The following is a 13,878-nucleotide window of genomic DNA, read 5'->3' on the forward strand; positions in this document are numbered from 1 at the left end:
GTAACCAAACTCAAAGATTCAAAATAAAAACCTAACCTTTGCGTTGACTTTAGTTTTTGTTCCAAGATCCAACTGGGTGTTAGCAATTTGACCAGATTAAAGGTAAAGAGCAACAGAAAACTGGTGGAATTGAAAGAGATCTTGTGATTATGGTAAAACAAGATAAGGTTTTGAAGGGTTGAAGAAGAGGAAGAGATAGAAGCAGCAACTGGCCCGTTATTGACGGAGATGGGGGAAGAATAGTCAATGTCATGTGGTTGAATATTTAATTCTAGATGCTTTTGTATTCTTGTTTACCTAAACGCTCAAAAATTATATTTTAGTGATATGGGATTGATTTTTTTTCTTTTTTTTCTTCTTTTTTTTTCCTAAGGGAAAGATGCTTGTTATTTATTTAGAAAAATTCAAATATGCCAGAAGAATATGATGATGCAAATTATATCATGGACCGTCAAACAAAAAAAAAATCATATTCATAAATGGTATATAGATTTACAATATTATGGTATGATTTGGTTTGGTTTGGTTTGTTCAGTATGGTGAATTAGTGATAGGTTAAAACCTAACTATAATTTGTGTTTTGGTTTTTAGCTTTGTATGTATGTTTCGTAATAGACTGTTTAATTTGGTTATTGAGAAAGGTGGTATAACAATCACGGTATTCCTTTTTTCCAACAAAAGTATTTTTATTCGGTTTCTCTATACTTTGGATGAATCATGAACGTTTTTATTGAATATTATACCGGTACTACATTTTCATGTTTTTGGTATTAATACCAATTGGTTGGGCCCAGAATATGGAAGCATTTTTGCTCTCCAGGTTTGTTACGAGTGTTATAATAATTTTGACATTCGTTCACTTGGAGAGCCATATAAAATACTTGTTAGAGTTCATTCACCTAACATACATACGCACATATTGTACCATTCATTCCAGTATTTTCAATTCTTCTCTCAATAGTTCTTGTAATCTAGGTTTAGGTTCATCTTGTTGTTGAACCGTTAGACTGATAAATTGAGTTGGAGAGTTTTTGATTTGTAATTTCTGCTGCGTTGTAATCAATCTGTTCGTGAAGAATAAAGTTAGTTGTTCATAGTATCCTTTTTTACACATATTGCTCTTCAAAGGCAGCATCAGATGCTGTAACATTGTCTAAGGTATTCTTTTCCCTCTAAATTCAAGATATATGTTATAACAATGCTTTCTTTTATCTAAGCTCTTAAACAGATGATGGTTATGGAAATGGATCCGTTCCATATCCGGGTGAACTGCATTTGTCCCGAGCTTTTCATGTCTGAGATCACAGAAAGCTTGTTAAAGAAGTAATGGATCGGTAAAGTGGCTAAAAGAACTGTGCCATTAAGGACATACGGGACAACGAATCCTGCCCTGATTCGACTAGTTAGGTATTTGGTCCATGACTCGTCTAAGTACATAACTGGAAAGGTGTTCATTGTCGACGTGGGTACTGATGTGTGGTTGAAATAATGTGTGTTAAGTGAGTTATATCATTTCTTTTGTGTGTTTATATGTCTCGAACACGGTTACGTTGAGTGCATGGTTTTACGTTTACAGGTGAGTGGAGCTTAAAGGAGCTAAATTGGAGCATTGGAGATGGAGTGGAAATGAAGATATTATTATGTTGAGTGATAGAGAATTTAAATACGAAGACGTGGCCGAAAACGGAACATAAAACAGAGTTATAACGAAGAAGTTACGGGTAAAACAGTACGGCGGGGATCTGCCCCCACCATAGCTAACGATGACTAACCATAGCTTATGGTGGGTCGACCATAAGCGACGAAAAAATGCGAATTTTCAGTTTTCTTCATTATTTAAGCCCGGTTAAACACTAGAACGCCTAAGCTTCATACCCTAGCCACCAAGGGCGAATTTGGAGCAATTCTTCACCATCTTAACACCTTCCAATCATCAATTCTTCCATGGTTTCATCCTTCCAATCCATAATTGAGCTAATCATGATGCAGAGTCAAGGCTAAACCACTAGTGATCACTTTAGGTGTAAGGTTTGCATATGAACTGATTATTTTTATAAGCATTACATGTATTGGGATTTAGTTTTGATTAAATTGTTGGTTAATTGAATCTATATGTTTATTGGAACTGATTAAACAGTTGTGTTTCTGGGACTTTCGTGTATCATCAATTATTTGGTTTGTGTTCATCAACATTTAGGATTAAGTTCATCAACATTTAGGATTAAGTTCTTATCGTCTTTGAACCGTTTATCATTAATCATTGATAGATGCTAAGTTTTATATTAATGATCTGGCAATTAGATAGACCGTTTTCAGTTGTGTCAATTCTTCGAATTAAGTTCTGTGAATCATCATAACCAAACTATTGTGTCTAGTAAACATTTATCTATTCTAATGACGAATCATGTCTATGTGATTCCAGTTTGTATAAATTATTGTCAGTCAGTTTATTGCATATCCCGAACCTAAAGTGTAGTCACTGTTTTCTTAAATTGTTTTACAACCAAATTAATTTCCAAACCGCTTGACATCATTTGTCCGCCTAGTTTAATTAATCAGTGAACAATGAACTATAGTAGCACTTTCCACTGATTCCCTGTGAAGACGACCTTACTTACCTGTACTAGTTATAGGTATTTAAATTTACTAAATACTTGTTCTTGATTAGAGCACGATATCTACATCAGGTACTAAGTTTACTAAATACTTGTTTGCCACCAGTCGTCCCCATTTTCTCTTTAGCATTTGGAATTTGGATCATGTTTGTATAGGTAGATTATTAATGAACATATTTATCAATTTCTCATTTTAATGAATTTCACCATTTTGAGGAATTAAGATCATATTTTTAAATTAGCTTGAGCGTTTCATCTCATTTTCAGCACCTAATTTTCCAACTTTAGAAACTAAAAAAATTAAATAATAGAAAAGGTATACTGGTAACTAATTAAAAGTATTTATAACTAATTAAAAGGGGTAGCGGTGCAGCTTATTGCCCGCTTGCCTTCTGTTTTGATGTAATCATAAACAATAATATAATCTGGTCAGTATGCAGTTTGAGTTTAGTTTGGAAAAAAAATAGTGTGTTCTAAAGTTTTTTCGCATCTATATATATAGATATCGCGTTTAATATTGTTTATTAGAACTTGTGTACTTACGTATATGTCGGTTATATATTGTTTCATAGGGATTCAAAGATACATACACATGCTATTTAACAGTGTGTTTTAGAGTTGATGATGCACGTCTATAGATATGTACAAATGTTAAACATGTGTTTGGGTTTAATATAAAAAAGTATATAACCGGGCAGTAGAGGTTATTTAAGAATAGATAAAACTATAAAAAGGAGGCGTGGACCACAAGTCACACATAAGCAGCCGGGTTGCACGACATACCATCCTATCCTCAAAGACAACCTTCTAGCTCTTAATTACCCCTTTCTGCCTTTCGAGCACCTCTCATTAAACATGCAACTCTCACATGCATGTTTGGACTAAGTTTGTAAGTTTGAGGGTCAACTTTCAATTATAATTGATATAAATTTCTCTTTAATAAATATATAAATGGATAAATCAAATTGGACACTTAACAAAAAAATATGTAATTAACCAAATTTTAATCTCAACTAAAACAAACAAGCAAAAAGGTAAATAAGTAATTTCAAGAAACAAACTTCGAAATTAAATGGAGTTGTTTGTTTGCCACGAAGATGGACGATGACTATCATGACGACATGTGGTAGCACTTTGGCGGTCCCACAAACTGTTGGGGGGGGGGGGGGGGGGGGCATATGGTAATTAGGTGCAACTTGAACGGCTAGAGGGCGTAAATGAGGTGATGAGGTGACGAAAATTGTTGTGATTTGGTTAAAGGGTTTAATATGTTTCTTTCTAGCTTCATACAATTTAACACTAGTCCAGTGTCGATTGTAGTCTAAAAAAGCCTATAGCATTGGGCTTACCTTATATAGATTTTCGGTGACAGATTATCGAGGGATCTACGACTCTACGGTGTTGTTTGTTTTTTAAGACAAACACTGTCTGTAATCTGATTTCATGTCTGCAACTGAATATTTGATCTGAAGGTCTGCAATCTGAAAATATAATACTGTTTGTTTTATAAACTGGATATCGTTTGCATAAGCTAAAAATTAGTTGCATATCATACATATCACAGCAGATAGAATTTATTTAACATCTGTAGACTGCTAAAATAATTGGTGGTAGTGTACGAACTGTGAAAGTGGGTGGTGGTGGACGATTGGTGGCAGACGGTTGTGGTAGGCGGTGAACGGTGGTGGTTGGTAGTGGACAGTGATGGTGGCCGACGGAGTGTGGTGGTGGTGATGGACGGTGGTGGTGGTGGTGGTGGCCGACAGTGGGTGGTGGTGGTGAAGGACAATGGTGATGGGTAGTGGACGACGGTGGTGCAGACAGTGGGTGGTGGTAGTGGACGATGGTTGTGGCCGACAGTGGTTGGTGGTGGTGATGAACGGTGGTGGTGGTGGGTAGTGGATGGTGGTGGTGGTGGCGGATGGTGGGTGGTGGTAGTGGCCGACGGTGGGTGGTGGCGGTGATTGACAGTGGTGGTGGACGGTGATGGTGGTGGCGCATGGTGGGTGGTGGTGGTGTTGGATATTGGGTGTTGATAGGATGTGAAGAAATTGAACAATAGCTTATTTTTTAAGACCATAAAAGCATTTTCCAGATCTTTTTCCTTCTAAAAAAAACAGTCTTTAGAAGGTTATGTTTGCGCGCCTGCAGACGTAAGCCCCTTACAGACCTTTTAAGTAAAAACAAACAGAACCTACAAGTATGAGAGTCCAAGGTTTAAAAAAAACCCCAATACGTATCCCTTAATATTGATAAGAATTTGTTAACCATTATATTTTAGACCTTTTAATTTCTGATACGGATCTTCTAAATGATATGGCACGACATGAATATTGATATGTTTGGGAGTTTACAAGTTGTGTGTCCAGACAAGTCGACATGTTTAAGACCTGTTTAAACACTTGTTAATAACCTGTTTATTATTTTTTATTTAATAAAAAGTTATATGTTACTAAAATATGTTATGTATTAATGAAGACTTTCATGGATTTTTATGTATTAGTTAAGACTTCAAATGTGTTAAGAATTATTATGTTGAGAATTATGTATTTATGTATTAGTTAAGACTTTTATGAACTTTTGGTAATTTTTGTTTCGGTACATATGTTATTATTTATCGTGTCTCTAAGCAAATTGTGTCATGTTAACCTGTCTTTAAACAAGTTTATGTCTAGCACCATAGGTAAATCGTGAAGCGGTTGAAATTACAAAATACGTTTGGGTCGGGGAACAAATTTACTGGGTAGATTAAAAAAACAAAAAATACTAGGAGTATTCACTACTCATTGAATCTTTTGCTAAAAGTGATTTGTTTTTACTCTTTAGTACTTTATATAGAAAATCAATAGCACAATTAACAAAATGAAGTTGATGTGGACACCCTTTCTAAATAACAATCTCTTCTTCCAGATAATGAAGATATCAACCCATAATGTCCAAGTTTTTCGAAAAAGGTAAAAAGGAAAGTAATATTTAATTAAAAAACAAACAAATAAATAAAATCAATTTCGAATAAAGTTAAACAAATTCAAAAACGCGTTTTCATAATCTACACCAATCACTTTAATCACAGGCTATAAAAATATACATGTAATCAAATTTTGAAACTATTTAATGGACAGTGACATTCATGTTTAGATATTCAGAAAGGAAGCATCCTCCAAGGATTTTATATATGTCACAATGCATATATACATCTATTTATGCATTACCTCAAAATAACTTTCTTCAACCACCATTAAATGTCTAACTATCAAGTAGTTGCTAGGGAAGATTCAAACCATAGTGACAATGAAACCTTTATGAGAGACATACATGCCTTAAGCCCGCCATCCATCCTTCCTCCACCGGTTCACCATCCACTTCAATCATACTTATCCATGGCTACAAGTGATCAAATGTCTCGTGACGATTTTTCAGTCACCAGTGTCGATAATAGTACGTTGGTAGTGGCGGGGTCAGTGGCAGAGAGTATTGTGGTTGAAAATGATCGAGTTGATGGTATGTTGCAAGCTAGTAGCAATATGAGGGAGGTTGTGGTGCCGGTGACAAGTGTGAAGAAAGAGGAGGTCGAATCATAGATAACCGCATGGAAGAATGCTAAGATTGCAGAGATTACAAATAGATTCAAGTGTGAAGACGCGATTATTAAAGGGTGGGAGAGTGAGCAAGTTCAAAAGGCGACTTTGAAGATGAAGCAGGCCGAAGTAACAAAATATTCATATAATAATTTATAAACTAGTTTTATAACTTTTTGTCACTAAGGGGGTGTTTAGGATTCCTTATTTTTACCTCCCTATGACTTATGGAATTTTTCCTCTCACATAATAACTGTTTTTAATGTTTGTGTAGAGGAAACTAGAGGAGAAGAAAGCGAGAGCAATGGAAAGGATGGAAAACGAGATAGCAAAAGCGCACCGGAAGGCAGAAGAAAGGCGAGCATTGGCTGAGTCAGTTAGGGGAACCAAGACAGGTAGGGTTATTGAAGTGGCTAACTTGATGAAAGCTGTAGGAAGAGCTCCTGCTAAGAGCTTCTTTTAGGACCAAATTTAAATATGATTTTCAAAATTGTGTGCTTGGAAATGTGTTTTAATATGTAAGCTTCTTCACCTTTTTTGAGTTGAAGGGTACCATGTATGAATTGTGCTATTTGTTATTCATCTTATACACTAACTTTTGATTTTGAAAGTGTTTGTAATTCTGTTAATGTTTTAATATATAAAATATTTAGCACACATTTGAGGAAAAATCATGGAAGACATTAAAAAATAGGTCAAATTAGGGCTAGGAGTGAGCCACTGGTCAGAACAAGCCCAGCCCAAGACCATATCGATGACGATGGAGGACCAAACCGTGAACCGCTGGGTCGGTATCGGGTTGGACCCGAGATGGAAATTTACATGGATCAAAAGTTAGAAAAACTAAATATAGAAGAGGCTATTAACTAGTCAAGTCTATGCTTGTTTGGGCTTTGAGTAACGAAAGGGTCCAACAACTAAAAAGTTGCGGTATTCAAGCCCATACCGTATGAAACTAAATTTGGACATATCACAATATCACATGCATGTAGCCCTACAACCATCTTGTAATCATTTTATAATTTACAAACCATCTTATAATCATTTTATAATATTATATATATAAAAATCCATGTTCATAATATCATTTCATAAAAAAATGCCTAATTTTTCAGTTGTTTAGATGTAGACATAGTGATATACTACGTTAGGCAAGAGTATAAATAAAAACCACCAAGATAGTTAGTTACAAACTTGTGAAAATGACTTTTAAAACACTATTTTGTTTTGTTTTCGTTCGTTTTGTATGCCATAATATTTATCAAAATCAAAAAGAAATATTAATAACACATAAAAAGAATGAAAAAGGAAATTTTGACAAATTAGTGTTTAAAAGTGGTTTTTATAAGTTTTCAAGTTAAATGTGGTTTTCGTTGGAACCAGCGTTTGAGTTATGTTGACATAAGCTTACCCTAAACGGAAATCAAGAAACCGCATGCTATGGGAGAATTTTGTTCAATCTACATGGGCTATTGCAATTGCAACAACAAACAAAATCTTCAAAATTAGACTTCACCGAAATTAAAATTATTTCACATGATACAAGTTGGATGAAAATCTTTTGAGGGTACTCAAAGTTAGAACCTTAAACAAAGGATTTGGATCTAATAGTCAAGAAAATCGCATTCAGTATTTGATAACGAAATTAAAATACTTATTTAAAGCACTCAATTTTTTAATTTTAAAAATTTTAAACTATATATTTTTACGATAAATGATGTATTTAGTTGTTTCTAATTAATGCATATTTTTTAACTAATGGTTGTCAAGTCTATACTCTCTACTACATTTTTCTTTTATATAAGAATAAGTTATGCTTTCATTATTAATTTTAATGGTGTTATTAGATTAAATCCGTTTACATGAAGACCATGAAAAGGTGACGTTAGGGTGTCCACTTAAACAAAATAAAGAGAAGTTAGACGTTAGCGTCAGCTTGTTATGGGGTAATGAAATAGATGAAGGAATGGAATAGACGTGGTAATGAAATGAACAAAGCAATAGAATGAGTTATTACCATTACAATGAGATGTTTGATTACCACATGGAATGGAATGGGTTATTACCATTACAACAAGATGTTTGGTACCATAAGAAAAGACGAAGTAATAAATTTAAAATGGTAGTGAGTGGCAGTGGTGGTGGGAGGTAGGTGGTGTTGGCGGTGGCAGGTGGTGGTGGGCAGCTGGCTGTAATGGTGGTTGGAGGTGGGTCGTCATAGTGGGGGTGTGTAGTGGTGGGGGAAATGGTGGACGTGGTGGACAAAAGTGGTGGGTGGCGGCAAAGCTGCAAAGGTGATGGTGGTGGTGGTCGTGGGTGGCAGCGACGGTGATGCTGGTGGTGGAGGTAGTGGTGGGAGGCGATTGTGGGTGGCTAGCGGTGGTGATGGTCGGAGTCAATGGTTGGTGGTGATGAATGGGTAGTTGTGGCGATAACAGCAATGGGTAGCGATGGTGGTGGTTGGTGGCGACGGTAATAATGGTGGTGGGTGGTGGTGGTTGAGGTTTGGTGGTGGTGGGAGGGTAGAGACAGGTAGTGGAGGTGATGTAGGGTGAATTGGTGAAAGAGGGAATGAATGGATAAAAACATGGGGATGAATAGAATAAAATTGGGTAGCATTTGGTATGCAACAATGATATGGGGAATGGAATGATTCATTGTGTGGGAATGAAAAAAGTAATATTTGGTTGCTCAATGAAATGGAATCATCCATTATACATAGAATCTTATTCCATCAAAACCATTATTTCCCACCCTCTTCTTGTTTTTTCATTCCATTCCTCCTCCACCACCACCACCACTTAACAATAACAACCACCACCACTTAACAACAACAACCACCACCACTATCATCGCCACCACCACCACCTGAGCGCCATCGGCACCACCGCTGCCGCTACCACCTTACTACCAGCACTACAACTGCCACCGCCACCGCCGCCACTATTACCACCACCACCACCACCTTACAACCAGCATCACCACCGCCCCCGTCGCCGCCACCATCATTAGGGTAGCCACCGCAATCATTGCCATCGCCTCTGCTTAGCCATCACCGCCACCACCACCACTGTTGCCGCCACCCTACCATCATTATCTCTACCGCTGCTACCACCGCTTGACCACCATTACCACAGCCATCGCCCCTACCGCCTGACCGCCACCACCACCACCACCGTCACCACCATTTTCGTCACCGGAGCTACCACCATCACCGTCGCCAATGTAGTTGTTATTTATATTGGTAAAAAAAATTATTTTGAGATATGAGTATTTTTATTATTTCTATTTTATTTCTACAATTTTTTTGGATACCAAACAATATAAAGTAATAATTCATTTCATTCATATAGGTTAACCAATCAAGACGAAAGAATAGTAATGATTTATTTCATTCCCTTGTTCATTCCATTCCTTCTCCCATTCCATTCCCCCTTCATTCAATTACCTCCAACCAAACATACGGCTGTTTTAGAGGAATGAAATAGATTATTCCATTCCATTTACCAACCAAACACGGTTTATTTCATTCCTTCACAATGGACCGTTCCATTTCATCCTCTTTTCCTCTATACCAAACGCTACCTAAGTTGATGTACGTTAAAGATAATGATATGTTCACACGTGCACATCTCGATAGCAATAGACCGATCGTTACATTTTCTCAAAATCAAAGTTGTTTACGTCTTCAAACCTAGAAAACGAGATTATTGTTAAAGAGCATGATATACACGTGTGAACACCTCAAAATGGAAGTTAATATGAAGAAACGTCTTTTTCATTGTTATTGCATTTAATCAAACGATAAGGCTGAATGAAATGGAGTCAGTCCTACTCATTGATATATTCTTGATGGGATGGTGTTTTCTGGACCTCAAAGTGATGGTTCTTGATAGTTTGTTCTCCAATAGTTGGTTAATTATTAAACCTATATTTTCGTACGTTAGGTGTTTCTATTGGCTTGTAATATTTTGTTGAACAATACGAATGGTGTTTTTATTGGTTTGCCATAATTTGTTGAATAATACGAATGTTCTTTTATTTTTGTTTATTTTAAACGACTTAATTCCTTGCTTTTTCGTATGATGATTAATTGATTATCATTTATGACGAAATTGGTTTCATTTTATATACCCGTGTTGAGGAAGTTGCATCCTATATTTTACTTTTGAGCCATTTCTTTAACGTTAGGAGGAGGCAATGATATCCTCGTTCGCAACATAGCATATATGTTTTGTGATTTAGAGCCTTTATGCAAACCATATATGTAGTCTTTGTAGTATTAGCTAAATTAGTATAGGACTTTCAAATAAACCTAGTTAAACACACATGAAGCTAAAGCTTGGTTGAAGATACGATAGCTTTGATGGTCACATAAAGCAATGACGAGTGAAAATGACGTTTATTGAGAAACTTATGCATAAAATTTTGTTAAACAAGTCTCGTTGTTTACACTCTAAAAGCTGCAGCAAATCTGTAATGCTTCAAGTGTGTTTAACACTTGAGGTAACTAAGTCGTTAAAATAAATCCGTCATAATATCTTTCTTTCTTTTCCTTTTTTTTTCTTATTGGCAAAAGCAATTTTAATCTGTCTAATAGGGGCCCTTTAAAGATTATGCCAAGGTTAGTTACAATATCATTAGTGCTACAACATTATTGGTAATGTTGTCTTTTAGAAAAAGCAATAAACCTATAAATATCATCTCTAATTCTTTATCTACATACAGCATTCTCTTTGTACAAACACACAACCATATCTAACTTTCACAAAAGGTTGTAAGTTGTTGGATAATCAGTAACAGCTAGTTATTACGTCACAGCATCTGATTAATTTAAGCGTTATGAATTAACTAATCACTGCTCATTAAAATAATAATTAAATTGTTTAAAAATTAAAAAGAAAAAAGAAAGTGGTAAAGTGGAGTGGGGCCAGAGATGGATTTTTTTTTTAATATTTGTTTACACAATTAATTCAATAGTTGTTAGTTGAGTAGACCCGCCATTGGGTTTGTATCACGCCGTTATTAGGGTGGCGTTCCCCACCTATGGCGCTTCTCATACTTTACCCGGCATGATGTAGCAGGCTTCATCATGTCTATGTGATATGAATGGCGTCTCAACAACAAATAGCCTAGCAGTTGTGCAAGTTTGTCCATTCAAATTCAAGTTTCCAGTTTTGTTCCATAGTTGTCTTGTCGCTGACGACGTGTTACTAAACGAACCGGAGAACGATATGTGGCCGGAATCTGGCCGGAATAGGTCGTCGACGATGTGTTATCGAGGCTATTTCATCGCAACGATTTGTTATACATGTTCTTGTTTACGACGCCAACGCCGGGCTGCTATACCTGACACCCGTGTTCATATCGCCAGCGACGGCTTACCGGATCTCATGGCCCGCGACTTGTTGACAAAACATAGGGTTGAAGATGCATTTCTGGTGCTAACGTAGGGTTGAAGATGCATTTCTGGTACTAACGCAGGGTTGAAGATGCGTTTCCGGTGCTAACGTAGGGCCGACGATGCGTTTCCGGTGTGTTTTGGTTTAAAACGTAACATATTTTGGTTTAAAACGTAACGCATCGTCGACCTTACGTTAGCACCGGAAACGCATCTTCAACCCTGCGTTAGCACCAGAAATGCATCTTCAACCCTACGTTAGCACCAGAGATGCATCTTCAACCCTATGTTTTGTTAACAAGTCACCGGCCATGAGATCCGGTAAGCCGTCGTCGGCGATGTGAACACGGGTGCCAGGTATGGCAGCCCGGCGTTGACGTCGTGAACAAGAACATGTATAACAAATCGTCTGCGATGAAATAGCCTCGATAACACATCATCGACGACCTATTCCGGCCAGATTCCGGCCATGTGTCGTTCTCCGGTTCGTTTAGTAACACGTCGTCGGTATTTCCTAACAAGTCGTCGACGACAAGATAACTATAGGATAAAATTGGAAACTTGAATTTGTAGGGACAAATTTAAAATCTCATTTCGAAGATATGCCATTTTAAGGATTTTCCAAAAAAAATATATGTTGTGACTTGTGAGGTAATCGTCAAAAGTGAGACATATAATTTAACAACAAAAGAATCATCTAATCATAACCGCACACGTATTGGTATGATCGTATCAGCTTCTTACAGCTCACGTGAGCCCCAGCCACCGGCATCATTGAAAAATGGGGAATTTGAATCAGAATTGGTCTTGCTCGTGGGCCCATTTCTTGGACCAGTCAACTATACTGTGTATCGAATGGCGTTTTTGTTTAGGGAAAATCCTTAAAATAGCCCATTTACAAAATGAGATTCCAACTTTGTTCCTTAAATTTAATATTTGCAAAAATAGCCCTTTCAAACTCATCTTTGACCATGTGTTAGAAAATCTAACGCGTCTTTGACAACATGTTAGCATAACATGTCGTAAAATACGCGTTGGATTTCCTAACACATGGTTAAAGACGCTAACACGTCGTCAAAGGCACGTTAGATTTCCTAACACATCGTTAAAGGTGAGTTAGGCTTCCAAACACGTAGTCAAAAACATGTTAGCATCAAACACGTAGTCGAAGATGTGTTAGCTTTTTTGTTTGTTTGTTTTTAATATTATATTTTTATAACTAGTTTAACTTATATTTGTTTTTCTTTTGTAACTTTTAATATATAAAAGTTTTATACTATTTCGAATATACTGACGAGACATGCTTACTTTTACCTACTGACCGACATAAACTAACTCAAACTCGAGCCGTGCCAAATCAATATCGAAATATTCAATAAAATTTTGACCCCGCTCGGTTTTAAATAAAATTTATGTCGGTCCGTAGACAAAAGTAAACATTTCTTGTCGGTATATTCGAAATAATATAAAATTTTATATATTAAAAGTTATAAAAGAAAAACAAAATAAGTAAAACTAGTTATAAAAATATAATATTAAGAAAACAAACAAAAACGCTAACATATCTTCGACTACGCGTTTGATGCTAACATATCTTAAACTACGTGTATGGAGGCCTAACTCATTTTTAACAATGTGTTAGGAAATCTAACGCGTCTTTGACGACGTGTTAGCGTCTTTAACCATGTGTTAGGAAATCCAACGCGTCTTTGACGACGTGTTATGCTAACATGTTATCAAAGACGCGTTAAATTTCCTAATACATGGTCAAAGATGAGTTAGAGAGGGCCATTTTTGGAAATATTAAGTTTAGGAAACAAAGTTGAAATCTCATTTTGTAAATGAGCTATTTTGAGGATTTTCACTTTTGTTTATTATTACCATTATTATTATTATTATTATTATTATTTGAAGTTATGGTTCATGTGATGAAACCTAAAATATAGCTTTCAATCATGCATTGATTTTTTCGCTGTTATGGTCCCTATGTTTTTTTTTTTTTTTTTACAATTGGAACCAGTCGTTAGTCTCAAAGTTTTCGTGTGAAAAGGACATTAATACTCTTGTATTTGCAACCCCACGGTCTGATAACATATGCAATTTGGACCTTATTTCAATTTTAGTTTTTTCCCTTCAAATCTAACAACTAACATTTGACTTTCCTCATTTGGTCTTCTTTGACTAGTTGACTTTCAATTAAACATGCTTATTACACTCAAATTCAGACACAATGTTTGACCTTAATCTTGGTTATGTATATGGTTAACCAATTGAAACACAAAGT

At 36.1% G+C, this 13,878-nt stretch overlaps 1 pseudogene across 1 annotated transcript; it reads left to right on the forward strand.

Moving 5' to 3' along the window:
• Nucleotides 1-5,747: 5,747 nt before the first annotated feature.
• Nucleotides 5,748-6,688, forward strand: LOC143538460 (remorin 4.2-like; annotated as a pseudogene). Its single transcript, XR_013136249.1, has 2 exons — nucleotides 5,748-6,322; nucleotides 6,468-6,688. The product of XR_013136249.1 is annotated as a remorin 4.2-like (transcript).
• The last annotated feature ends 7,190 nt before the right edge of the window (nucleotides 6,689-13,878 follow it).

The sequence above is a fragment of the Bidens hawaiensis genome, unplaced genomic scaffold (genome assembly GCF_021521415.1).
Source record: "Bidens hawaiensis isolate Kalapana, Puna unplaced genomic scaffold, B.hawaiensis_p1.1 tig00011632_1, whole genome shotgun sequence".
Taxonomy (NCBI): domain Eukaryota; kingdom Viridiplantae; phylum Streptophyta; class Magnoliopsida; order Asterales; family Asteraceae; genus Bidens; species Bidens hawaiensis.